The sequence below is a fragment of the Pleurodeles waltl genome, chromosome 7 (assembly GCF_031143425.1).
Source record: "Pleurodeles waltl isolate 20211129_DDA chromosome 7, aPleWal1.hap1.20221129, whole genome shotgun sequence".
NCBI lineage: Eukaryota > Metazoa > Chordata > Amphibia > Caudata > Salamandridae > Pleurodeles > Pleurodeles waltl.
Genome location: NC_090446.1, coordinates 834,648,498 through 834,674,139, shown reverse-complemented (window position 1 = coordinate 834,674,139; position 25,642 = coordinate 834,648,498).

The window sequence follows — 25,642 nt, the reverse complement described above, 5'->3', positions numbered from 1 at the left end:
CATTTTGTTGCAGACCATTTTTATTGCAGTAGGAATTTTACTGACAAATTTTTGAAATGCAAGTTTCAGTTTAACTTTTTATCCTTTATAATGCGTTTTCGATTTTTGGTGTACCTCAAAGTACAATGCTTTAGTTTTGTTGCCTTTATTCAGAAAATTATTTTTGTATGATTATGTGTGTAATTGATTCAGTCCTCCTTGAAGACAATTCTGTATGTTAGAAATGATAGGCAGATCACCAGTTCTGGACCTGGCCTTCTCTGCATGGTCACCCCAAAACATTTTACCGTCACCACTCCTGGTTCTTGAACCTGTTTTTAGCTTTTAGGGCTGCTAACCAGTGCTAAAGTGCTTGCACTCTTTTTTAAACATGGTAAAATTGGCTTACACCCAGTTGTCTTGTTTAATTTAAGACCCTACTAATGACTAGTACATGTACTCAAGGCTTGTAAATTAAATGCTAATAGTGGGACTGCAATTTTTTTTTGTGTCACCCACTTAAGTAGCCCTTTTAAAACATGTCTCATGCCTAGCATTGCAGTCTGTGTGTACCGTGTTAAACTGCCTGTTCGACTTGGCAAATAAACCTTTTGCTTTGCCTAATCCATTCTTTTTAATTTATATGTCACCCATAGGTAGGAACTAAAGAGCCCATAGAACAGGGTGCATTGTACTTGAAAAGTTGGGCACGTAATTTTAAATTTAATCCAGGTAGTGAAAACCACCGTAATTCGTTTATCAATATTACAAGTCCTACCTTTTCCATAGGGTAGCATGGGTTCCCTAATACATTTAATAAGTGATAACTTCTTGTTTGGGAGCAGGTAGAAATGTCATGTCATAATCTGAGGAAGTATAATGTAAAACTCTCTTTAATAGTAAATTTTGATTTTAGGTCAGAATTCTGAAACTGCCACTTTTAGATAGTTGGCATTTTCTTGTCCTAATGATTTGGTTCTGTATCCTGGGTCACATGACTAGGTGTAGGTAGCAATTGGCCTTTGTGTATTTCTCTCAGACAGTATCACAATAGAGGGTCTGGGTATTGGCAGGATTGGCCATCCTGACTGAATGGGGTGGGGGGATGGAGATGTCTACTGTTACACTTGCACATCAAAAGCACTGGCACGGCACACTCACAAGGAACTTCACATTAGCCTATTCTGATCCCAAACAAACTAGGACCAGGGCAGGGAGGCAGGAATTTCCAGACACTTCTGAAAGGGAAAAATCCGGAAGCTTCTCCCGCTTCAAAGGTGACACCAGGTTTAACATTAGGACCCTCAGGCCAACTCTTCAGTACACTGGTGGATCTCTGGTTACTAAGGAAGAAGGATTGCCCTGCTGCCTGAGGCCTGATCTGCTACCAGAGAAGGAAGATGGGACCTGCATCGCTCATCCCAGGCTACTTAAGTTACTCCACAGGGCTAGTTAGAAGGCCTCCTGTTCTGGGATAGAGGGACACAACATGCTGCAGAGGTCTCCCTTCACTGCTCAACTGACCTGCTGCACTGGACCTGCCTGGACCTGCAACTGGATCTGTCGGAGCCTTGCTGGCTTCTGCTAGAGTGAGTTCTTGAACCCAAATAAGTGCTTCACAGGTCTTTGGCCCTTGGTGTGGCATCAGTTGAGCTTCTGCTAGAAAAAAATAGAAATTCTGAACTTTTTGGGCTATTTGCAACCAGGAATGGGCCCATTTGTGCCAAGGTCATGCTGACTGCACTGATCACCAACGTAAAGCTCCAAAGAATCCAACTCTTCATGCTAAAGTGACTACCAGCGATCGCCAGCAACATTAGATCTGCACTTCACACTACAGCATCAACAGCTCACAGCGACTGACAATGTGAATCACCAGCAATGACCGTCTGCGACACTCACTAGGATCCTCATGCTACACCATCAGTCATCTGCAACGAACGACCTGCTCTTCGTGCTACAGCAATGACCATCCACTTCATTGAGCCAGGTCTTCATTCTACAACGACAAACATCCCTGATGCTCTCCCAGCTTCCAATGGCCTTCTCCACCACTAATCTGATTCTTCACACTGAATTTTAGCAAGTAATTTGTTCTGTCGGACTAACCTGGTCCCTGTATCCAGCACACTCTACATCACAGTCAGCCTGATCTTGTGATTTTCACCTGTATTCATACAACCAGATACCCATGATTGGTGCTTTAAGCTTTTAGGCTCTATACGTGCCTTCACTATTTGAGATTGCCTATCTCCACTTCAACTGATTAAAGTTTTGCCATTTTGGTATCAAATAATCTATTACATTTTAGTCTGTTTTCTAAATTGATATGAAATTTTGTCTTGTTTTATGTTTTTACTTCATTACTTTCTGTGTGCTGCATAAATACTTTGCATATTGCCTTCAAGTTAAGCCTGGTTCCTTTTGTGCCAAGCTACCAGAGTGTTAAGCACAGGTGAATTTAGTGGTTTTTTGTGATTTACCCTGACAAGGACTGTGGTTGTTGTTTGACTGGGGTCTCAATCCTTACAACCAGCAACCCAATTTCTCACTGTCAGTGTAAGAAATGTGGGAATTGATTAAGGGGGTACTTAACCTTCTGGTAGCTTGGCACAAAAGCAGTCAGGCTTAACTTAGAGGCAAAATATGTATGCAGCACACAAACAGAAACAAAGTAAAAACACAAAACAAGAAAAATCTGAAATCAATTTAGAAAAATAGAGTCACTTTCAATTATTAAAATCATACCAGAATAAAATCGAAAATGATAAATATATTTTCAAACTTTTAAGTGAAAATAGTACCTAAAAACAAGAAGTGCCAATGGTAGTCATCTGGTCATCCTAGACTGGGTGAAAAGTCACAAGTTCAGGCTGACCGTGATGGAGCGTAGGATGGAAACAGGGACCAGGTCAATCCCGCTGAAAAGTTACCTTCAAAGTCCAGCGCAGAGAGTTCCATTACTAGTGAAGGAGGCCACGAGGAGGAGGGTGAGCATTCTGGATGGTCATCGCTGCAGCATCAACCGCAGGGCGGGCATTGTGGATGGTCTGGTCATCGCTACACTGCAAAGAACTGCTCAAGCACTGAGGGCAATCATTGCTGTAGCTTTATGTTGGTGGTTGTCGTGAACGGCTGTTGCTGTTACCCAGCCTTGCACTGACATTTATAGCTGATGGTCACTGTTGATCCAAAGAGCAGGTACCGCACTGGCAGTCGTCGCAGGTGGTAGACCCATGGTTGGAAACTCTCCTGCTCATGGTCATGAGGAACCCAAAGCTTCAGAGGTTACTCTTTTTCTTAGGGAGAAGTACACTCTGATGACAGTCAAGAGTCCATGACCTGGGGAGGTAACGTTTAGGGATCAGGGATTCACTCCAGCAGAGGCTGCAGGGCTCAGGCAGTTCGAGGTCCAGCTGCAGCAAATAAGTTGAACAGTTGCAGGGAGACCTTTGAATCTTGTTGCATCCATGTAGCTCACACAAGTGGTCAGCCAACTGCCATTTGAAGTCACTCTTTCTAGCCTGGAATAAAGGGTAGCCAGACATCAAGACAGTCTTTCAAGCAGCAGGGCCGACCTCTGGGAACAGGGCAGTCCTTCTTCTGCAACTTCCACAGGTGCAAGAGTGTTCTGATGAGTGTCTGTGAAGGGCAACATTTATACTTGGTGCCAACATTTGTATGGGATGCTCCCTGTGCTACCCCCACTTCTGGTTCTGGAAAGTTCTTCCCTGGCAAGGTCCCAAACTGGTTGGGAGTGGCAAAAGGCAGGGCAGGCCTGGTGTCAAGTTCCTGTGTTTGTGCAGAAGGCTAAGCCCTTTGAAGGTCAAGTGGGACTGTGTGCAGCCCAACCGCAGTCAGCCTGGCATGATAGCCCATCATGTCCACACCTAAACCCCCTTTATGTTGCAGCCTAGAAACAATATACAAACCCCAACGACTGAGTCATTTACAGTCATATGACCTAGGTCACTGACTCATAGATGGTTGGGCACAAAAATGGCAACTTCTAAAAGCAGCATTTTCACAATTGTGACCTAAAATCCATCTTTACCATTGTAATGTAAGTAAGGTGGATTTGTAGAGCACTGCTTGTTACCCGTGTCCATTATACCATTAAAGAACATTTTAAACTGCTATTTATGTGAAGGAAACAGACTATCTCTAGCTGCTTCCAATCCAAAGTTAGTACTTATTAAATGTAATAAGATAGCCAAGTGTCCGTCAATGGGAGAGATAGGCCTTACAACAGTGAAAAACTGATTTAGGAGTTTTTTATTGCTAGGGCATGTAAAACTTAAGTGTTCATGCCCTCATTTTTAATACCACACAACCTTCCCTATGAGTCTTTATGGCCTACGTTAGCGGTGATGGAAACGTTTTGAAAAGGAAGGTTTAAACTTGGCAAATATTATTTTGCCAGGTCGAAATACCAGTTTAAAATTGCACTACATGCTGGACTGTTGGGCCTGAGACATGTTTTAAAAGGCTTCTTTAATAGGTGGCATAGTGAGTGCCACAAGTCTGCTAGCAGCATTTAATTTACAGGCCCTGGGTACATGTAGTACCATTTTCTAAGGACAGTCTTGTAAAAAATGTAAATCCGCCAATTGTACTATGTTTTAAGTAGAGAACACACATACTTTACCACTGGTTAGCTTGGAAAATGTGCACAGAGTCCTAATGCAAATAAATGCAGTTTCAGCAACAGGAGGTAAAAAGCTGAGGTTGATCTTGCAAAAAAGGGCAAGGTCCAACAGTCAGCATATGCTAAGTAAGGTATTAAGACACTGGCTAGCATTGGGGCACAGCCATCTTTTGGTTTTAATGCATCTGGTAGGTTGGCTAGATAAAAAAAGAAAAATCAAGGGGGGCTACGATACATCCTGATTTTAAACTATCCTTTGTTCTTATCTTAGTGGCCAAGTCCTTCCTCTCAGATAAGTTTATAAGGACCAGGATTGCTGTGTAAGGTGTTAGGTGCAGTAGGCCTTGATCAATGCCCCACAATCCTAATTTAGTCCAAAGTTGTTGTCAACCAACTTTTTATTTTATTTTTTTTCCTTTTTTTCTTTATTTTTTTTTTTGGCCCTCATTTGCATACCATCCTTTCTCACCGCAACAGGATATAGGTGGGAAGGTCTTTCAATGCAGAGTTTACTATATTAACCGCTGACACCTCTGCCACACCTCACCTGCCCAGAGATAATGCCTCACTATACCCACTCCACTTGCCAGTAACGGCCGATAGTGATATATTAGAGGCATATATAATCATTGGACCGTGTCAGACCAAATGTGCTCCCTATCCTCCCCCAACCTCTCCCAAACCCCACCATGGCTTCAATTGATTCCAAAATGTGTTTTTTTTACTGTTCTCGTATCCAGCTTCAAGTTATACATTAAAGCATCTTTCCAATCCATAAGAGTCAGAAGGAAAACATCAATCCATTGTTTACAGATCTCTCTTCTTGCCACAAGCATCATATAAAATAACAGTTTAGAGCTATCCCTGCTAATCAGTTGAGATCCTGTCACACATCCAAAAATCACAAGCAAAGTGCTCACCTTGAGTCTTATGGAGAGTATTTCACTGATAGCATCACCAACCTCTGCCCAGAATTTACTAAGCTTGGGGCATTCCAGGAACATATGAATGTAGTCTGCCGCCAGGGTCCCACACTTTATGCATCTGACGGTATTACCCTAATCCATTCTAGAAAGCTTTGCTGGTGTCCAAAAAACTCTGTGAATTGAAAACAAATGATTCCTCCTTAACGCAGCAGGTTTGACAGTATTATATAAAAGTGTAGTAGATACTTGCCATAAATCTTTTTGTTGGAACTCCGGCAAGCATTCTTCCCATAACTCCTCTGGTAGGGTACATTTGCCGTCCACGATATCCATAATTAGCCAGTACCATCTGGCCACTTCCTTCTTCAGTGGGATTTCCAAATGTCACTGATCTTCCAACTCATTTGTGCCTCCCAGCTCCACTTTTAAATTCATCACCAAGCTGATAATCTGAAGATACTTTAATTTAGACAGGTTACCCCCTACCTCTCCATTTAGGTTTTCAAATGATGTAACCTCTCCATTATAGCAAAATTGTCCCCAGTACAAAAAACCTGCTGCCTTCAAAGGGGTTGCCAATGCATCCTTAGTCCATTCCGGTGACCCTGGGGAGTCCCAAATAGGGGCCTTTTTGCTATTATACGACAATTTTGTGGCCCTTCTGACCGCATGCCAAAGTCTCGCTAGATCTTGTAAAACCTTAAATCTGACTTTCTTGAAGTATTTAGGATTTTCGAACTTATACATAAAGCTTGTCTGTAACTCATTATCCTCTGCCATTGCAATCAGTGCCTGCCCCAGCTCTGAGCGACCTGGGTGATTAAAGGTCTCGCTCTCATTCTTCAGAAAGAAAGCCCACGAATAATATTGAATATCTGGCACAGCCAGCCCTCCTTTTTCTTTCCTCCTTCTCAATTTTTTCCAGGAAATACGTACACCTTTAGATACCCAAATAAAACTGCTGAATTTTTCCTTGAAGTTTCCTTAAAGAGTCCTTACTAAACATTAATGGTATTGAATTAAAGATAAATGTAAACTTAGGGACAATCACCATCTTAATTAAACTGACCTGATCAATAATAGTTAGGGGAAGATTTAACCATTTCTTCAGTAGTATATCGACATCCCTCATTACCGTCCTGAAATTGGTTTCTGCCAATTTACTTTTATCCTGTGTTATAGTAATCCTTAAATATTTAACCTCCTCCTTCTTAATTAAAGGGCTACATAACTCCATGTTCCAGGCCATCACTCCCAAAATCTCTAATCAGTTCTTCCAATACCGAATTAGTCTGGGCTAGATTAGAAGTATAAATCATCAGGTCATCTGCGTACAAAGACACCTTCATAAAAAAATTCCTACACACAAAGGGGGGAATTCGCTGGTCATTCCTAATTCTAGTAGCAAGTGGCTCAATATACAAATTAAACATTAACGGGGATAACGGACACCCCTGCCGCGTTCCCCTTTCTATCTTGAATGAGGAAGTGAGAGCACCATTAACCAAGAATCTTGCTCAGGGATCCTGGTACATTTTTTGTAATGTCCTAATAAAGTGCCCCCCAAAATTATGACCCTCACATACCATATTTAAATAATTCCAGTTAACTCTATCAAAAGCTTTGGTTGCATCAACCATCACGACTGCTAGAGGGGAATAGCATGTGGTGGCCAAATCAACCGAGGCTACCAACCCATGTATCAAATCCTGCATATGTCTTCCTTTCAGAAACCCTTTCTGATCTATATGTATAAGCTTCCCCAAAACATCCCCTAATGTATCTGCCCAAATTTTTGCGAAAATCTCATAATCGCAGTTTAAGAGAGATATTGGGCGATATGATTCATAACTCCTGGGGTCCTTTCCTGGTTTTAAAATTATTGTAAAAATAGCTTCCCTCCAAAGAGGGGGGGTCTCCCATCACTCTCTAGAATATTGTTAAAGAGTTCTCGCAGAAAAACCATAATACTACTACCCAATACTCTATAGACTTGCTCAAGTTCTACCATATCAATTGGCTCATTAATCACCTTGTTCTCCTCCTCACTTAGAGATGCCAGTTCTAATCCCTCTAACCATCCCTTCACCGACTCCGCTGAACCTTCAAATTCCTCGGTATATAATTCCTTGAAAAAGTTTAAAAAGGTGTCTTTCACCTCTTTCTTACTCTTCCTAACCTCCCCTGAAATTCCGTCCTGAATTTCTACCACCCGATTCCTAACTATACCGGTTTTTATCTTCCAGGCCAACAGTTTACCGATATTCTCACCATATTCAAAATGAGACACCCTGTTGGCCTCACATCTCATTCTAATTCGATTATCTATAACTGCTGCTAAATCCAATCGAGCCTCTTGATCTTGTTTATATAACTGATTAACTTCTTCCTCCTCAAGGTCTATAGCTGCCAATCTTTGCTCAGCCTGCCGAATCAAATTTTCTAACCTGCTTATTTCTTCCTAATACTTTTTCCTCCTATATGCAGCTTCGCTAATCAGCTTCCCCTCAAGAAGGCTTTGAAAGCATCCCATACTAATGCAAGCAAGGCTGACCCTTTATTAAGATTGAAAAATTGTTCTGTCCCTCTCCGTAACTCTGCTACAACCTCGTCATCGTTGTCAACCAACTTTGTCAAAATGCAGGTGAATAGTTCATGTAATATAGGAACAGCTTTTTTCTTGGGTACACATGCTGTGTATTCTAAAGGAGTTTAAATAACAAAATCATTTTCAGTTGAGCATTTTTCTGGGCAAATTTAAGAGCCCCTAGCACCATTCTTATGCCACATTAGCATCATTTTTTGATGCTAATGTGGTGTTAAAATGCCAAAAGCACCCACCATATTTACAAAGTGGCCCAATGCATGCATTGTGCCACTTTGTAACCCTTTGTGCAATATTATGCCTGCACCAAGTATAATGTATCTTCCCCTGTTAGTGGGGGCAAAATCCAAAAAAATGGTGCGAAGAAATCAAAGAGATTTATTTTCATAATTTGTTTCAGCACTTTTAATGTTTGCTCAGAGCAGGCATTAAAAGAAGGCTTCCAATGTTTACAATGGGCCTCTGGGTGCTTTGCAGGATTACCGTCAATTTTTTAACGTTAATCCTGCAAAGGTCCGGAATAGCATAAAACATTCTGGCACCATTACCCTAACTACCGCCATGGCGCGCCATATATTTTAAATACGGCGCACACATGGTGGAATTAGGGGGGCGCTAATGGGCACAAGAAAAGTGGCACTGTACTGTGTGTAGTGCCCCTTTTCTTAAATATGCCCCTTAGTTTGGAGGTTTGTCTGCTGGCATGTTATTATTTTTAATCCTTCTGTCCATCTTGGCAGAAAGGTGAGCAGATGTTTTGCAAAGAGTTTTCCCTCAGCATCTAACAACACAAAAATAATGACTTAGAGGATATTCTTTGGTTCTCTTTTGTGTATGGACTGACGTATTGAACCTTCCAATGAGGAAAGTATCTGGCCACGGAATATTATGGAATTGAATACCGTAGTTAAAAAATGTCACCAGTTTTCCACATTGCTTTTCATAATCTGTATGCCATTGGGGCTTAGCAATGGTAAAGTATTAATATTCTTGCCTATTTTTGCTGTTTGTTGATGTAGTAGTGATTCAAATCCCTATTTTATTCTACGTTGTGTTTTTGGATAGTATAAATGACTTTAACTCTGTCTAGACATTTTTTTGTTTTTTAATACATCCTTTGTTGTCTCCTTCTTGAGACTGATTACTAATTGCCTAATATGTGTGTCCCTTGACAATGATGGTGCTGCCTTCCATAGTTCTCTCAGATCTTTTTGTATTTTTTCAGTAGGTGAATGGGGTTAGAATCTTGTCTTTGAGGAATATAATGTAAGTTCAAGGATTATCTGCCGCTGACAAGAAGTTAGAGTCAAGTAAGTGATCCTCTGCTCATTCTTTAAAATTTATCAAAAGATCCTTGTCATCAAAGGTTTCATACTTGATAATGAAGGAACACAGTTCCATAATATTCTGTGTTCAATACTTGGATTCTCCAAAGTAGAGTAATATGCCCAGGCTGGTGATCACTTTCTCCTTTGTTCATTATTGTAAAATCAATTCATTTGTCATAATCAGATAAATAAATGAATTGTAATATATAATAGATTTACTCCCAGAGCATTAAAGGTGTAGACTGCAGAACAATCATTATAGTATAAGCCTTTCAAGTTTCAGAAACCTAGATTGTAGAGGGTTGTACAAATAATTTTACCTAAACAGTTAGATCTTGCCTCTTTAAAACTTTTTTCCAAAATGGTCTAAAACAATCTTCTGAGCTTTTGTTTATTATCATGTTTCATCATTTATTATAGATTGTTGTTGAAATACCTTGTTATTAACATGGATGTATTTTTCACAGATTTAATCCAAACTTTGACTTGCTTTATCATGGAAAATAATTTTGTTGTTTCTTTTGACACTTGAAATGAAATGTATATACTTCTAGGATGCAAACAACGGTTCTTGCAGAAATTCAAAAAAATTGCAATGATGTTGTTGGGAATTAAAAGTAGGCTTGGGCGGTGATCGCAGAGTGATAAAAAAAACTCCACGGCGCTATGCGGAGTTCCGCGGGTGGGTCGAGTTTCCCATCACGCCTGTAGGTTGTGTTTGACATCAAACTCGATGCAGACTACCTCCTCTCTTTCAAAATCATGCTTTTATGGCACCACCCGATTTGTATGGGTACAGCCATCTTGTTTTCTCATTCTGTTCATGGTGCCTGGCCTGTTTTTGAATTCCTTCCTAATCTTTTCAATCCTCTGCCCTCCTAATTAATCTTCCCCTCATTTTTATTTATTGTATTAGTGTGTGTTTTTTGTGTGTGTATTTTACGTTGTTAAATTTTTTTCATGTTACTTCATTCTGTATTTTTGTTTATTGTTTACTTTTACTTCCTTATTTCTTCCTTCCTGTTTCTTTTCTTTTCCCCAGCCCACACCATGACAGAGCAGTGCAGAGACCAGAGGAGTAGTACTGACAGATCCCTCCCAACTTCAAGCAGCTGCAGCTGCCTACCTTGTTGATGGCGAAGCCACCAAAGCGTGCAGCCCGGCCAATCTATTGTGGGGTGGAAGTGGCAGCACTGTTTTTTTATGTGCAGCACCACTTCCCCTATATGCTGGCAGCAGGTGGCATGCCTGGCAGCAGGTACCGCAATGGGAGCACTGGCTGTGTTGGGGGAGGGTGTGCAGCTGTGTGTGTGGCACCAGCCAGGTCCAGCGAACCACCCAGCAGTAGCTGTACCACTGGGCGGATATCCTCAGCCAGGAGCAGGACCTGCTCGACCTGCTAGGAGTTAAGATTACTGGGTTCGGTAAGTACTAATTGTTATTTGTTGTTTGTGTGTTCTACCATGCTAGCTTTGTTTCCGAATAGCATGCTGCTCACACTCAGAGGTAAGTTACGTTTGGTTTATGTTAAGAATATTATTTTGTGATTCAGTTTGAGCCAGGCAGGTGCGTGACGCTACCTAATCATAGTAGTTGGTGCTCCCTTTACTGATTATTTAGGAAGCCACTGTAATGCAGACTTTTCTGTCCTCTTGTCACCATAGTGAATTAGTGATATCAGCAAGTTAGCATTCTCTGTGACATTGTTTATGTAGCTCGCACAGTCCCTAGAAATTTCACAGTGACGTGTAGTGCTAGTTGGTTGAGAAATGAAAATAGAATCAAAGATCATTCATTGCAATACATTAGTTTCAAAAGTAGTTTTTGTTAAGGAAATTTGGAATATGGATTTTAGGATTAGCACAGCCAACTCAACAAAAGTCGATGCTAGCACCATTGCCAGTCTGATTTAGATAAATACAACGTTCCTGCGTTTGCTTGTTATGATCATTTTATGAAGATTAACTGTATCACAAATCAATTTTTTTTTCTTCTTTATTTGTTACATCAGCACTCAAGAGCAAGATGAGGGGCAGCACTGAGGTGGGTTCGGGAAGAGCTGAGTGCCAATCACATGTGCTACTGCTATGGGCTCTGCTCACCCCAGTAAGTCCTATTATTTATTATTAGTAATCTTTTTTTTTCCTTGTTTCATGTTTTTTTTTTGGTAGCTCACTTTGTTCCAGTATTTAGACTTCTTCTGCTTTGTTGGTATTCCTTCCCTCTCACCTACATATATTGTAGTACTTTAAGACTAAGAACAGATTTTTGGTACTCTTCTGTCTACTGTGAAGATTGAAGGCAACAAGTAAGGTAGTATTATAAAACATATTCACTATGTATGTTTGTTGAGAAGTCTTTCTTTCTCTTGCTCATGCTCTAACAGTTAACAAGAGTGTGGCCATGGCAATGGACTCCCAATGTTGTGCTGTGTAAATCATTTATGCAGTATACCAGCAGTTCCCATGACTGTGCAGCATGGCTGGAAAGTATGAGGTCCCATTGCATTTGACCATTGACCAATATTATTCCACCACTTTGTTGTGCTTCAATGATTAAGAGTCATCATCATATGCAAGAGCTCTACCCCTTTGTTACGAAACGTATTTGGTTGGCTTGACTACCTGGTTTTTCAAACATTGTGAGCCAACAATATGCACAGAGTGATATTTATGATAGAAGATACTGCAGTGTGAAGCGGACAGTAGTGATGTACTGTGGTTGAATTTCTTTACTACAAAATTAAGGGGAGACATATTTGTCATCCAAAAAATGCATAATGTTTTTTTCTAGCCACATAGAGTCCTGCAGGCTCAAATGCTGCTGCAAGAGGAAATTCAGTTGGAGGGGGAGAAGCAGAGGCAGGGACGGGCTGTTGTAAGTCACCTTGCTTGCTTATTGACAATTGCCATTATACTTACTAGCTACAAGGGTGTTGTCATGGCTTGTGATTGTGAAGCCCCTGTTTTACTAGCTGCAATGGCAGTTGAGTTATGGCCTCTTCTGTCTGCAACTCAGGAAAAGCTCATACAATGCACGCTGAAAGTGATGGCTTGATGGAAATGGATAAGAACTGAAGGTTAAAAGAAAGGATGGGTGAAATGAGTGAAAATAAAGAATGCATTAGTTGGTGATAAGATGTATGGGTGAGTACTGAGAAATGGATGGATGGGTGAAAGTATGTTTGAAAGAAATGGATTGGACATTTTGGTGAAAGACTGGATGAGAAAAAGTAAAGCTTAAATCATTGTGGCTATGGGTGAAAATAGTAGGAAGAATGAAAGGATGACCAAATAATTGCTTTGATGGATAAACAAGGGAGCTCATCTGGAGAAGGGCATGTTGCTCTCCTACTTTGCTTACTTTGATATGTTTTTTGTTGGAAATGGCCCTTTCTCCAGGGTTTCTCCTGTCTTTGTGCTTCTGACCTCCTGTTTTTGATCTTGTGCTGGATTTCATTTTTGCTGGCTTTAGGACTCTGGGCACTTTACCACTGCTGACCAGTGCTAAAGTGCAAGGGCTCTTTGTCTAAATGGTATTAGTGATTGGTTTATCCATGATTGGCATATCTGATTCACTAGTAAGTCCATAGTAAAGAGCACTATGTGTGCCCAGGGCCTGGAAATCAATACTATTAGTGGGCCTGCAGCACTGTGCCACCCATATGAGTAGCCCTGCAACATGTCTCAGGCCTTCTATTTGAGTGCCATTGTGTGCAGTGTTTCACTGCCAGTTCGACCTTGCGAGGTTACCTTTCTTGTCAGGCTAAAAACTTCCCTTTTACTACATGTAAGTCACCCCTAAGGTAGGCCCAATACAGCCTCATAGGTAGGGTGCAGTGTATATAAAAGGTAGGACATGTACTGGTGTGTTTTACATGTTCTGATAGTGGAATACTGCTAAATTCGTTTTTCATTATTGCAAAGGTTATCTCTTCTATAGGTTAGCATGGGGATTGCCTTCAAATATCTTTCGAGTGTAATTTGACTATAGGGCAAATAGAGATATTGAGTTTGGGGTCTCTGAATTCACAATTTAAAAATACATCTTTTGGTGTTTTTTAACTAACAAGTTTGAAAATGCCACTTTTAGAAAATAGGCATTTTCTTGCTTAACCATTCTGTGCCTCTGCCCGTCTGTGAAATACATGTCTGGGTCAGGATGACAGTTGGGATGCTTGTGAATTCACTCTAGACAGTCACACAAAGGCAGCTGAGGTGTGCCCTGCAGAGCTTGATGTGTCTTCCAGGGCTATAATGGTAGGAGGAGCTGACAGTTGCACCTGAATAGGGCTGTTCCTGTCCTTACACTAAGCAGTCTCCAACCCCCGGGGTGTGTCTGGGGCCAGGGCAGGAAAGGCAGGGTCTTGAGCAAAAACTTTCATTTGGGGTTTGCCTACTTCAAAGGCAGAAATGAGTATAAGTACTGGACCTCTGAGACCACAACTTTAGAACTCTTCTAGACTGAGGACATTCTGCCAGAAAACAGAGCTAGATGCTGTAGGAAGGACTGCCATTTTGCCTGTCACTTTCTTGTACTGCCTGCTGCTTGCTCCTTCTGTCCTGGGAGTGAAAGGACTTGAACTGAGCTTGTCTCCTGTTAAGAAGTCTAAGGGACATTAAAGACTTCATCTTGCCCTTGGAAGAGTAAGCTGTTGACCTGAAGGAGAAAATCCATGCACCGCTGTGCTGCAGCGGAATAACTGATGCAGTGCCTGTCCTGAGGCTGGGGAATCAACACAGCGCCTGTGTCACATCTGCAGAATCAAAGCAGTGCCTCTTTAACTGCGGCTCCATCAACACAACACATCTGGATTTTCCATGCATCATCCCCGGGGTGACAATTTCTCATCGAACCCTGCACTGCAGTAAGGAACAAAGGCTGCGTATCCGGTAATCAGTGCACAGCCTTTCCTGCGTGGAAAGAATTGATGCATCACTTCCCATGATAGTAAGGGACCGACACATCGCCTCTCCTGAGAGGCTAGAATCAATGCATCACCTCTTCTGTGCAGTAAGGAACGGATGCATTGCTTTGCTTTTCCACACCTCACAACCTCCTGTGGCCTGCAACATCTTTCTTTTCGATGCATCCCTGGTACTTTATGCTATAAAGATACAAGCATTGATTCCTATGGATTAAGACTCATTTCAACCTTTACAAAGGGATATCTTTACTTTTGTATGTTGGATGTTTATTGTTTTGGTCTTATTTTATTCAAAGAAATATTGGCTTTTTTTCTAAGCTGATGTGTAGTTCTTTTGTAGGGTTTTCACTGTGTTACTGTCCGTGTGTTTACAAATACTTTTTACATTGCCTCCGATAGAAGCCTGATTCCTTGTGCCAAGCTACTAAGGGGGTGAGCAGGGGTTACCCTAGGAGTGTGGCTTCCTTACCCTGACTAGAGTGAGGGTCACTGCTAGGACAGGGTACAGATCACTACCAACTAGAGACCCCATTTCTAAAAGTTATCAAAGCTATGAATCAAAGTGGGGGTTATTTAAATTTTTGTTCCAATACTATGGCTCACTGTATTTGTATGAGGCAGATATGTATCCCACCCATCATCACCCATCATCATTCATCAACCCCCTCTCTGGCCATGACATTTTTGCCACCATGACCAAAGAAGTGCAGTATGGTTAAATTTTTGACAGCAGTATTGACTGTGCAATGTGAGTCTGCTTCAGGAAACTGGACATCAGGTGAGTACTTACTTTACCTCATTCCTTTTGTATCCTCCAGGTTGAGTACGGAGGTCTTCCTACCACAGTCGGTTGGGTGGTAAGCCATGTTGCAATACCTCCCATGAAAACAGTGGCTGGACTCCAGCCATTAGCCACTGTAGCCTGTGACTGCCATCGATGTGGGAGGCAAGAGGCTGGTGGTTGGGTAGGACCGCAGAAGTCTTTCACCTATGTAACCACGACGCTGTGGTGGTGAGTCTGCCGCCATGGCAGTACCAATACCGCCAAACTCAAAATCAGGCCCTAACTGCCTGTACTCTATATTTGATACTGTGTAACTAATGTGCCAAATACAATCTATATAGCCCGTTCCTCTCACTGTAGTGAAGTGCATCATTTTCCCCAACATCTGCTCACCGCAGACAGGATAAAAATATCTGCTTTTTAGATGTGATGTGTATGACGTGGTATCTTATTTATTATTCATCTTCCTCATTGGAGTCAGGGTTGAAAGTGAAACACATTTGGAGAAGAGCAGGGCCAGTGGAAATAAAGATAGATCATTGGCAATTACAGCTGCCCCAACTGCACACTGCAACAAAGTACCCAAAGCCCTGGCTAACATGCCTCCATTATTTTGACACACTAACTTGAACTCCATAGTGCGTATGCACCATGGCCTTACCCATAAAAGAGAGGTCATTTATTGTATTTTTTTCACTCAAAGTGTGTGTTTAGTTACTAGTGAAGCCTTTAAAAGAAAATAAATCAAATCATGGTTTATTAAATCAGGAGTTAGTCTGCCTTAATTCTTTTTTGCCAGACAGTCAGTGATTTTCATGTGAGGCATGTGTGGGTAAACAAATATAATTGGCCCTGGGACTCTTCTAATCGTAATCAAATCAAACTCCAATGTCTCTAGGGGACCAGCAATGCACTGCTACTTAATTTATTTTAAACATGTGTTTGCACAGAGCATTTTTTCCAATATGTCTTTTTTCTTTTCCTCTATATAGGTACTTCTTCTGATTCACCAGTACCACCAACCAGGCAGAATATAGTAGCCTATCTGCGGTGGCAGAGGATGGAGCCCATCCAGGCAGAACACCTGCAGCTGTTGGTCCGGGAGGATAAAGAGGTGAAAATAGCTGCCCCAGCATCCAGGCCATTACATTCCCAGCCCCACTGCCAGCTGTCAGGGGCCCTGACTACATCTGTTGCTTCCCCCTCCCACTCTGACACAGCATTGCTGGAGTGCATCCTAAAAGGACAGTACGGAGACCCAGCTTGGTAGGATAGAGCGGAGCCTGGACAAGCTATGGATCCAAATAGAAAATGTCCTCTTTTGTGCCCTTTTTAAATTTTTTGTATTGGTGGGAGGGACTTGTTCTGGGTGGAGAGGGTGGAAAGAGAGTTGGGACTGTTTTTTTTTTCACCTTGGACTTTCGTTGGCTTTTGGGGACTGGGCCATTTGTTTAAGAAGAGGAGTGGGCCTGTTGCAGGTGGAAAGGGTGGGTTTTCTGTTTGTAAAAAATAAAAGGGGTTAATGTATTTATTTTAATTTATGCCTTAAATGTTTATTTTGGTGTTTTACTTTGCACTGCTATCTTTTAGTGTAGCCTGTTTTTGTAAATCTGCTAAAAAAAAGTGTATGTCATTTACTTCTACCCTTGCTCTACTGCCCTCTGTAATTATATTGACCACCAGGGGCTATTAAACATCTTTTAGGACCCAAGTTTCCTCAGTGGTCAAATCCTGTGTGGCAGTTCTGCTCATGCTGCAGATATGTTTGCGTATGATCCCATGGATAGCACAGGTGACAGTGGTGAAAGCTCTTATATTATCCAGGCTGGATTATGCCAGTACCCTTTATCTGTGCATTCCAGACTTTCTAATTCAACAACTACAGGTAGCACAAAATATGGTGCTGCACTTATTGTTCAAACTACCTAAACATTTACCTGTCTTGCTCTTTTGTGAGAAGCTGCATTAGTTACCAGTGCATAAGCATATAATAATCTGTGCATTATCCCTGACTCATTGAGCACTCTATAGTAGGAGCAAGTCCTACTTGAATGAACGAATTAAGGCCTACAGATCCAGAAGACGGTTGTGCTCTAGTCAGGCTCGGCTGCTAATAGTCCCTTGTTACAAAAATACAATATAGAGAGGGGATCTTCCTTTATGGTACTGGCTGCAAGTCTGAGGAACAAGTTGCCAAGACAGCTGAGAGCAATAGCAAAAGGAAGTTGTTTCAAGAAATTATTAAAAACATACATTTTCAGCAGGTAGGGTGGTGGGGAAACTGGCTTAGGTGCTGGCTTCCGCCCACCATATTATGCAAAAGTGTCAGGACACTGTAGGAGTAGCTCTGTGCTATATAACATCCCATCATTCTTTCATTCATGATTGCCATTGCCTATTTTACCTACATAAACCTACACACAAGCAACATCTTCTTCAGTAGCAGTTAATTTCTAACTCAACAAAGGGGGGGCGTGGCTAACCGCCTAAGATGGCGGTCGTCTAATCGCAGAGCTCCTGTCTCGGACCAGCCTAAACATTCAAATCTGCGTTAAAATTGGGCTGCCTGCATAATAACGGACCATCCGCTACACGTAGGAGATGAAGGAGCATCTCCGGGAAGCTGGCTGCACGCTCTGTTGAGTGCGGGGACGTGCCGCTGGACCTCGCCAAAAGTTCAGGCCTATGCCGCGGTGGCTGGAAAAACAAGACGACTGCTGGATGGAGCCGCGCTGCGGTGAGTGGGGGGCGCGGCCGGAGCTGGGGCCGATAGTGAGAGCTGGGGTCGATGCGGCGCACCTAGACTAAGTCGAGAGCCCCGATTCCTCCACCCGTCCCCCTGGAATCCTCCCTGGAGGGCCTACGAAGAACGTGAATGAGAGGCAGAAGACGGAGAGACGATCCCAGGGTTGACTGCGCTCGCGGCGTGCCTGGGACTAAAGAGTCGCTGCGAAGACACAGCGGCGCCCCCCTGAATAATGGACAAGAAACAGAGGGACTACCAGGGTCTTGCTTCGTGGGAGAGAGTTGGAGCCCAGCTTGTGGAACCCGCCTGCCTCCTCGCTTGGAGAGAACTTGGAGGGAGAGGGGTCTGGCATTTGCAGAGTGGTGTGGCATTCGAACCAGTATTCCTTGGTGCGCTCAGCGTCGTCTGGGCCCAAAACGGAAGACTGTGTCGAACACGTGGCTACAGCTACAGAGTTTGAAAGCTGAAGGCACATGCAGGGAGATAAAAAGGGCCCCGGATCTCGACCGGTGGCTGTCTCGTGTGGCGAGCATTCCCTTCACAACTGCCACCACGGGGACACATAATAATGGACCGCACAAAAGGCAAACACTCTGAAGATATGGAAAAGCTAACCCATGAAGACCCAGTGCAGACAACGCCAACCGGAGACAAAACGGATAAGCTGGCCATTATTCTTCGAGAAATTAGAGATTCACAGCAAGCAATAGAGAAAAAATTGGGATTCATTACGATCGAGTTAAGTATCCTGAAAGATGACCAGAAATAATTATCGGACAGAATGAAACAAACGGAATCCAATGTTGCCGAAATCCTCCCGACCCACAAAGAAAATAAAAACGCCATTGAACACCTCCAGCAACAAGTAAAAGCTCTGCAGGAATGAGTCGAAGATGCAGAGGGACGGTCCTGACACAATAATGTTCGCATAATTGGTCTCTCGGGGGGAAAGGAAGGTAGAAATCACACGCAATATGTAGTAGATTGGCTGAAACAAATAACGGCGGACAGATTGTCAGCCCACTTTACAGTGGAAAGAGCGCACCGCATGCCAGGAAGGAGACACCCGCCGGTAGCACCGGCACGCCCATTGATAGCCCAGATACTAAACTACAGGGATCGTGACACTATACTGCAGGCAGCAAGAGACCTAGACCCTATTACAGTAGACAATGCCTGAATCTCCCTGTACCCTGACTACACATTAATGGTCCAGAGACGCAGAGCCTCTTTCCAGGCGGTGAAAAAGAGACTTAGAACTGAAGGAATGAATTATGCACTACTATTCCCAGCCAGAGTCACATTTAATCAGAAAACACATTTTTTTGAGACACCAGACTCGGCATGTGACTGGCTAGATGCGACGTTCCCTCACTTGAGGCCTGAAGAGCATGGTGCCGCCCTACCCCCGAGGCAACCTCATCAGTCACACATGGACGGGCATGGTAGGGCGCAGTCAACTCGAAAAAGGCTGGCCCGACTCTATTGCAGGTTCTGGAAGGCCGAACTGATGCATTACAATCGGCGTATTCATTACAGGGAACAGACTCCTCACCACACAGACCTCTCTCGTCCATAGACAGCACCGTAGCGTCTGATTCAGAGGGGAGTTTGGCGTTGTTTCCCGCTGTCACCCCACAGTCAGCCCGAGATCTCTAAAGAAAAACGCACTACCTCAGCACAAACTATGCACCCACCCTCTGTGGAGACCATTTCTCCCTTTCTACATGGCGGGCCCGGGAGGTTGAGAACCGCAATCCTCGCTATCTCTCAAGTAACCCGTTGGCCACGGGTGAGAACTACTGACTATACATCTGATAGAACCCCAGTGCGAAGGCTCTTTCTATGGTTCTCCGTTGGTTGCAACTATAATGGTTTTGTATTGCACAACAGTTTGGACAAAGTCAGTTTAGGCTTCGCCTAGTATTCAGTTCAATAAGTAAAATTATAAGCAGGTCTATGGAGTCGACATCACCACACATATCATGCATACTATATCAAGAGGGGCAGGAGCTAACACTGATTGCCAAAGTGATGATTATATTAATACCTCAGTATGACTTTGTTACGTGAATACAACATTGTCACCTGAAACGTGCGGGGAATGGGGTCTATTAAAAAACGACATATAATACTGGCCCAATTAAATCGCCGGAAAATACACATAGCCTATTTGCAAGAAACTCACCTTACTACCCACAAGGCAACAAAACTCCGCAAAAAATTGCAGGGACAACTCCTACATACATCATTCTCTGCGGTCGCAAAGGGACCTGCGGTATGGATACGGGCTGGGGTACCCTTTGAAATACTGGAGACTAAAATAGATGAGAATGCCTGCTACACAGTGATCAGAGGCAATCTAGATGGAAAACACATAATATTAGGGAGTATATACGCCCCGAATACTGCCCAAGATGTCTTCTTGGAGCGCTTGTCGAGGGTGCTACTACAATGGGCCCACATCCCATGGATAATAGGTGGAGACTTTAACATGGTACTAGATACTACAATGTACCGCACCACACCCCCATTGTCGGGTACTAGCGCGCAGCGACAGGCAGAAGCATTGCACAATTGGCTACAAAGTTGGTCACTAACAGATATTTGGCGAGCTAGAAACGTGGGTATGAGAGAATACTCCTTTTACTCACACCCACACAAAGTACACATGAGACTGGACCGCGTTGTATGTACTGCATCATTGCAAACACAGATATCACAGGCCACATATTTAGGGAAAACATTATCAGACCATAACCCCTTAGAGATAACACTATTATGGGGCCCACGTTCCACACCGATCCCCACATGGCACTTACAACCATCAATATTAGAAGATGTCATTTTAAAAGACGAAATATCCCAAGCGATCACAAATTTATTTGATGACAACACCGGCTCAGCATCCTCCCCATTGCTTGAATGTGAAGCATTCAAAGTAGTAATAAGAGGAGCAGTGATGGGAGCAGCATCAGGAGTGCGTAAAGTATTAACTAGGGAGCTAATGCAAGTAGAGAACAGACTGCACTCACTAGAAAAAGAAATGATACTGCAGCCCTCTAAGGCTCAACAATTGCATGAAGCGAGGGAAGAACATACAGAACTCGTTGAAAGGCTACGGAAAATAGATTATGTAAAATATAGAGAACGCACCCACAGTCAAGGGGACAAAGCAGGAACACTACTGGCACGCTTAATAAAAGATGAGCCCTCCCCCACTCCCATTCTCTAAATTATCACACCACAACGAGATAAAATAACTACGCAACTGTGGATAATTGAAGCATTTCGTGATTACTACACCACATTATACTCAGCCCCTCCAGCTATAAATCAAGCTAAGATCGATTCCTTTCTGGCTGACATTACACTAGCAACACTTACTGAAGGCCAAACTGCAATTAAGCGCGCAGGTAACACAAGACGAGATACGGGAGACTATTAAAAGCATGGCGCAGAACAAAACACCGAGCTCGGACGGACTACTGTCCGAATTTTACTCCCTCTACTGCTCACAGCTCGCCCCACAGTTAGAAAAATGATATTATGCCTCATTACAACATGGAGTCATCCCAGATACGACCAAATAGGCAATAGTTACCTCACTATTAAAACCGTGAAAAGCCGCAACAGATATATCATCCAATAGACCCTTGTCTTTACCAAATACAGAATATAAAATACTAGCAAAAAATAATAGCGCAGACTACTCAATTTTGTAGATAGCCTAATACACACAGATCAGTGCGGATTTGTTCCGTCCCGAAACACCTCCTTAAACATTTGTCGACTATATCATGTAATGGACGCTGCTGGGTGACGATATCCACACGCAGGGTGCCTATCACTGGACCTTCGACAGGCGTTCGACTCCCTGAGTTGGGAATATATGTTTAAAGTATTCGAGAAGTTTGGAATCCCTCACGACTACATATGCTGGGTCCAGGTGTTGTATACTTTACCGACGGCAAGGGCACGCACTGGACAGAACATCTCCGATGCCTACCACGTACATAGGGGCACCAGACAAGGATGCCCGTTATCCCCCTTACTGTTTATCCTGGCGATAGAGCCATTAGCCACCGACTAAGGCAAGACAGCACAGACTGGGGAACAGATACACCTAGAACAAAACACACAGTGTCATTATATGCTGATGACATTATTTTATATGTAAAAGATATGGGGCAAAACCTGGACTCCATAGCACAACTATTCCAAAAAATTACACCACTATCAGGACTAGCCATAAACTTTGACAAATCAGTAGCGTTTTCCCTTACTGGTCCAGATCCGAGAAGCATAGTACCATTCGGTGATAAACAACTACGAATAGCTGCAGACACATTTAGATACCTCGGCATACAAGTTTATCGTACCCCAATAGATCTCTTAGAAGGCAACTTACAAAGAGCGATGGCTTCACTTAGGTCACAGATACAGTTTTGGATATCACTACCAATATCAGTTGCAGGTAAACTAGCTCTGGCCAAGACGGTGATGTTACCCCGCTTGCTATATTACTTTATGAATTTACCGGTGAGAATCCCAGAAATACACTTCAAGACACTCCACTCGTTGCTGCTTGATCTGGATTTGGGGAAAGGGAAGGCCTAGCCAAACTGCAGATGCCGGTGGATCAGGGAGGCATGGGTGCACCAGACTTTAAGGCCTACTGTGTGGCAAGCCAACTACAGTGGCTGGCATATTGGTTGGCCGGACGAAACTTGCAAGAAATTGAGTACACCCAAGGAATGTTGGATAAAGGTAGCATACACTCCTTGTTATGTCCTGGCTCCCAAACTCCGGAGAAAATACCACTTCCTTACAATACTGGAAAATAGCACTCAAATACACAACTAAAACAACACACATTCCACTATTGGGATTACCAGTGAATACAGGCGCACTGACCCAACGTCAACTACAAAAACGGTCACAAGAGGGCGTAGATACGGTTGGGTCACTATTTAAAGATCAACACATACTAGCACACACAGACTTTACACAGAAACACAACCTGACATCATCGCTCTTCCTTCTGCATGCCACTATACTACACTATATAAAAAACCACTGGACCCAGGACGGTAAAGAACCCCCTACACATGAACTTGTAAGCACTATATACACAACAGGGAATGGAAGACACCTAATCAAATGGCTCTACCGTGGGCTGAGGACTCATTTATCAATACCTCTAACAAAACTGAAAACTAAATGGGAGACGAACATTGGCAAAGAGCTATCGGAGGATGATTGGGAGGCAATAATGAAGCATTCTAGTCAAATACCATGTAACACTAGATTCAAATTTATACAGTATGCCATACTGCATAGGGCATACCTCACACCACACAAGCTACACTTGCTGTACCCCGAAGCCCGTCAAGATGCCCTAGATGTGGTGCTGAAGAGGCAGAACTAATACACATGTTCTGGAACTGCCCTGCCATTGCACAATATTGGAATGGGGTGAAAACGTTGTTAGAGAAAATAGCAGGTAACTCTGTATGCCAGGCAATGGAAGCTTGTGTGCTGGGTTTGCTCCCACGTTCGAAGAAAGGAAAAGCACTCCCACGACTAACAAACTTAGCACTCATCCTGGCAAAACGCATACTAACCAAGCACTGGAAAGCCACGGCGGCCCCCCAGGTGACGCAATGGTGTGCAGAAGTGATAGACTGGGGAAAGGCAGAAAGTATAGCCCTTAAAAGAGAAGAGAGTAAGGGATTGAGAAGTTACCCTTTAGCTGAGGAATGGGATGAAATATTAGAGAACTTTAAAACAATCTGTAGAACGGAAGGAATGCAGGTAAAGATATAGAAATGTCTATATTAAACCACAAGGATAATGTATAGTAAAAACCTGATACTGAGATGTCCCCCCAGGCACCATAATACCACTGAAGTAAGAACGGACGATTTGAACGACACTATGAGAACCCCAAAACATAGCTATATAGTCTCATGTGATACAACAAGAGGAAGTCATCAATTAAGTGCAGCTGTCCTTGCCCCCCTACAGAATAGTGATGTCAAGTTAGGGTTAAAGTTAGAGTTAAAAATTAAAAACTAATAAACAAAAGAATATGATGGTTAAAGGTTTCATACTATGCAAGATTAATATGCATTGAATCACAGATTGAAAAACCTGTATTATGTTATACACAAAGTTTTATATGCATAATATGAAATTATATCTCTCACTGTCAACTTAACAGCTATGAATATTGCATTTGTGACCGTTTTCCTGTGATAAAGTATAATGTAAACTATGAAAATTCTTGAAAACGATAATAAAAAGATGTTAAAAATAAATAAATGTCTAACTCAACAAGTTCACTTCAATTCATAGTTCTTCTCTTACCTGATTAGGTGAAGTGAGGGCTGAAACATCAGTCTTCCTACAGCAGGGTTTTCCCAAGATGGCATCTTATCTTAAGGGGATGGTAGTAGCAGTAGCAGGCTAGGGCGCTAACAGAGAGGACCTAATGTGCCACTCTAACCTATGCAAACTCCAACTGCAGGATTAATCAAAGGGTTATCCATCACTGTCAACTAGATTAAAAGAAAACAGTGAGTTAGCGGGTCATATATTATATCATAACATCAGGAAGACTGAAACCAGACTACCACAATGACAGTATTTGACACACAGCAAAGAAGACCTGATATGATAATTAAAACTATCAATATCGACTATACTAAGGTTAACCCACCTAGTTCTAAAAATTATGAGTGTTAAAAGGAAAATGATACTGTATTTCGAAACTGGGTAGTACATCTCTCTTCTTGGAATGTCTGTAACTCTTGGGTGCCTGGCTCACCTGTCCAGTAGGTAAGCTCAAGTGCTGAGCTTTCACCAAGTTTTGTTCATACAGGAGAGGACTAGGAAAAGGGCTGCATTTTGAAAAATAGTAACTATTATAGAGTATGGAGAAGGACAAAAGTAAGCAAGGTAAGCTTAATGAGGAGTCAGGAGTGTACCAAGAAGGCTCAGAGGCAGAGCAAGAACATAAAGAAGAGTTTCAAGATAGAGCCAGCAATGTAGCAAACACACACACAACAGCATTTCCCAAATCTCAACACCTCTCTCCAGTCCTCAGAGCTGACTGAGTACTAGGCCTCAGAGTCTACGCCATCATCATGGTTTCTCTTCAAAGTTGATAACTATCTCCATCTAGCTGTTGAGATAGTCCTGCCCTTAGTCCATCCATGCTCTTCCTCCTGATCCTGAGTTACTCGGTTCCAGTCTCAAACAGAACAAGGTAGACCTGTGTAGTGCACTGCTGCTGAAGACCAAATAGAGAAACAGAATTGGAGTATTTCATGTAGATTTGTTTTTGGTAACTAAAGTGACTGGTCTGGTCTCCAAGGCACCGGAAAAAAGGAGTTGACTCTGCAGGTAAATTTGGCTAAGCTTGAAAGGACAGTCAGTTTCTGAAAAAAATGATCACCCATCAGTCCTCAAACATTGGAAATTATCGAAATCAAGTTTACAAACTTGTTGATCTCTCTCTCTCACTGTCAGCCCCCACATACATGATCAATCATCATTCACAGTCGCTCAATATATCATCACTCATGGGTGCAATAGTTAGTAGCTACCTCTTCCAAATCCACGCAAAGTGGTTGATACTAAATAGTATCTCCTCTTTGATGGTAGCAGCACACTGGAATTTGGTACTGGCACT